The sequence below is a fragment of the Ochotona princeps genome, chromosome 2, assembly GCF_030435755.1.
Source record: "Ochotona princeps isolate mOchPri1 chromosome 2, mOchPri1.hap1, whole genome shotgun sequence".
NCBI lineage: Eukaryota > Metazoa > Chordata > Mammalia > Lagomorpha > Ochotonidae > Ochotona > Ochotona princeps.
In genome coordinates, this window is record NC_080833.1 from 141,425,455 (window position 1) to 141,429,576 (window position 4,122).

Below are 4,122 nucleotides of genomic sequence, written 5' to 3' on the forward strand. Positions count from 1 at the left end.
AATATTTAACAGGTGTTTTGAAAGTTTCCCCAAAGCCTCCTGGCCTGTAAAACGTGCCTCACTTGCAAGCTTAATTTTTTTTTTTCACACCACATCACCTTTTGAAATGCCAGGAGGGATTTCACATTTTCCTGACTCTGGCTAACATGGTCATAACTTTCAGACTCTCAGCCTCACGACAGTGCCATCCACTGCGCTATTGTTGATCAGTTGTCATCTCCCAAGCCCACAAGTCTGGCTGACTTTCCACTTTCGCCATAGCTTCATCAAACACTCTAGAGGTCACTTTAGCATTTTCCAAAAAGCTTCGCATGAGGAGTAACACTCTCCGTCTTCCTCTTTCTGTGTGTCCTGTGTTGTTGATTCATTCATGCTGAAGTCAGGTCACAGCGCTGCGGCAACTCCTCTTGAGAGATGCTAATTCAACACACAGTATCTCAGCCTTCTAGCACCTAGCGGTCCTAGAAGACAGTTCATCATTGCACTTGGCAGCCAGTGGAAACTGCAAAACTAGCACCCCAAAGCTCAGAAATGTTAGAAATTGGGCACAGGGCCCGGCGGCGTGGCCTAGCGGCTAAAGTCCTCGCCTTGAAAGCCCCGGGATCCCATATGGGCGCCGGTTCTAATCCCGACGGCTCCACTTCCCATCCAGCTCCCTGCTTGTGGCCTGGGAAAGCAGTTGAGGACGGCCCAATGCATTGGGACACTGCACCCGCGTGGGAGACCCGGAAGAGGTTCCAGGTTCCCGGCATTGGATCGGCGCGCATCGGCCCGTTGCGGCTCACTTGGGGAGTGAAACATCGGACGGAAGATCTTCCTCTCTGTCTCTCCTCCTCTGTGTATATCTGGCTGTAATAAAATGAATAAATCTTTAAAAAAAAAAAAGAAAAGAAATTGGACACAAACCAGATCACGCAAAGGCCGCTTGCTCACAGTGTGGGCTAGGCCATCCAGGTTGGGGCTGTGTGTATTATGCAGTTGCGACTTGTCGCCACTCTGTATGTTTTGCTGGCCACAGAAGGGCTGTGAGTATTGACTTTGGGTTTATAAATAAATTGTGAGTAGGCAAATTTGCAAATATGACATCCAGGAACAATCACATTTTCTTTAATTATTAATGAATGAACAAGCAGGGTTTTGAGCAGGGGGAACCCAGAGATAGCAGCAGACTTTTTTTTCCATTTATATAAATAAATTTGTTAAGATTTACTTATTTATTTGAAAGGAAGAGTTAAGGGGAGAGAGACAGGGAGAGGGACGAAGGAGAGAGGGGGAGAGCACCTCCCATTTATCGGCCACTGTTTTGAGGTTGAGGGTGCAGAAATTTAACATTCTACCGCCTTTTGAAACCAACACATTTCATTCTACTAAGCACATCTATATATACACCCACTGTGATCAACCCTGGGAAAATAGCAAAAAGAGGGGAGGTTACCGCCCAAAGGAAATGGAGTATTCACAAATGAACTCCTTTTTCATTGATAATTCTCTTGGGTCTTGGCTACCAAATACAAAGACAAATTAATTTAATTCTTTACACACAAAATGAATTAACTGATTAACTTAATTCTTTAAAAGAGAGTTATTTGTTTATTTGAAAGTCAATTAGACAGAGATCTTCTGTCCATTGTACCCTCCCCAGATGGCTCCCATGGCCAGCACTGAGTCAGGCTGAAGCCCAGAGCTAGGAACTTCACCCAGGTTTCTCACATGGGTTGCAGGGCCCAAACACTTGGGCCATCTTCCCAGGGCATTAGCAAGGAGCTGCAGCAGAAGTAGAGCAGCCAGGGGCTGACACTGTGGCACAACACAAATGGATGCCAGTTCAAGGTCTGGTTGCTCTACTTCCAGGCTAGCACCCTGCTAATGTGCCTGGGAAAACAGTAAAAGATGCAGGTGCTTGGGACACTGCTGCCCAGGCGGGAGACCCAGGTGTAATGTTCCTGCCTCCTGGCTTCAGCCTAGCCCAACCCTGGCCGTTGTGGCTATGTGGGGAGTGAACCAATGGATAATAGATCTCGCTCTCTAATTTCGAATTTTTAATAAATAAATAAATCTTTAAAAGTAAACAAGGGCAGTTTATTCAAGAAAAAGAAGCGGAGCAGCCAGAACATGAACTGATGCCCATGTGGGATGCCAGCGTTGCAGGTGTTAACTTTACCCACCATACCACAACACTGGACCTCATTTCTTAAACTTGGATCATTTTCTGCTGCTTTTCTAGGTACAGCTATCATATGATCCAGCTATTCTACTTCTGACTATACATCTAAAAATATAAAATTAGTATATGAAAGACAATTGTACTCCTGCGTTTACTGTGGCATTACATAAACGAGAAGAGAAGCTAGCAAGCCAGCAGAAATGTCCATCAATGGAAGAATGGGTAAAATTAGTGTAAGGCGGATCCGGCACAGTAGTCTAGTGGCTAAGTCCTTGCCTTGCATGTACCATGCCCCGACTGCTCCACTTCCCTTCCAGCTGCCTGCTTGTGGCCTAGGAAAGCAGTAGAGGATGGCCAAAGCCTCAGGACCCTGCACCCACATGGGAGACCCGGAAGAAGCTCCTGGCTCCTGGCTTTGGATCAGTTCAGCTCCAGTCGTTGCAGCCACTTGGGGAATGAATCAGCAAACAGAAGATGCTCCTCTCTGTCTCTCCTCCTCTCTCTAAAATCTGACTTGCCAATTAAAAAAATCCTGTTTTAAATCATTAAAATGCAGTGTAAGATATGGGCCGTAGAATAATCAGAAACAAAGAAGGACATCTTGTCATTTGCTACAAAATGGATAGGAACAGAGGACCCCTTGTTGAGTGAAATAAGTAGGTACCGAAACACGAATACTACATGTTCTTGCTTATGTGTGAGAGTGGCTCAGTTTCAGGCTTTGTAAGTACAGAGCTGGAGGTGACATGGCCTCCCCAGCAGCCCCTGGAAGCCGGAAGCTATCTCCACAGAACTTTACATGGAGCTGCTTGAAGAATACATCACGTCTTTTTCACCACCATCCTTAGCTTCAAAGTAGAAACCTACCAACCTCATTCCAATAGGAAGCCAGCTGTTCACAGTTCCCAGAAGGATGTACCACATCCTGAACCTTGTCACCTGCTCCTGGGACCTAAGCCTGTATTGCACGACCATCTTACCGTCATACCAAGACTCTATGTTTTTCATGATACTGTTCCATAGGTTCAGGGTTTTTCTCTTCCATGCTCCCCATTCTTCTTCACTCCCACTAGTTTCTCCTAAATTATTACAATTGAATAGTCCTTCAACAACTGTCACTAGTCCATCATTCTTGCATTTACATCTATACCGACATTGTAGGTAAAGACTCTGATAGAAAATCCATCATTCTATTGTCAAGATACATTTAACTGTAGCATTCAGTTTTCCAAGCTCTACTTGTTTTCCAACAAGATGATGTCACCTGTTCTACCTTGTTTTCTGGTTATTCTGGGCCAATGTCCAGACAACTAAACAAATGCATTGCCCAGCTCAATCTGCCTTAGCATTCATACCAATGTAGTAACTAAGTTCTAGAGCCATGACCAAAGTTGTTAATCCAGTTGCATGTTTCCTGAGCATCTGAAGATTGTATTTACAATTTTCTGTCTGCTCTGCACCTTATATTTGGGTTCTTATAATATGAAACGAATTATTTTTCCCTTTTCCTTACAGTATAAAATGCATATTTCATCCCTGGAAGATAAAGTGACAATATCAGTTTTTTTTGTTTTTTGTTTGTTTGTTTGTTTGTTTGTTTTTGTTTTTGTTTGTTTAGGACTCAATGAACTTAGTAGCTGCAGCTCAATCCTGAGGGAGCAATTAAAATTCTAGCAGGGGAGACAATCAAGATGGCGGGATAAAGGGAGTATACATTTAAACAGATGGTGAAACATTAACCAGGCTGAAACAGAGTACACATTCCAGGAAATAGGAGAGGACAGGCAGACGGCGGAGGGTCACCTGGAGACTGATGGACACAGAAAAGCAGTGGGGACAACAGTGTGCTATTATAGTGACCAGAAACCCCAGCAGCATTAAGCAAGCAGCCATCTGAGCTACGCAGGTGGCCAGAACTCTACCAGCAACCAGTGAGAATGCGAGTTCACCAGGAGGTC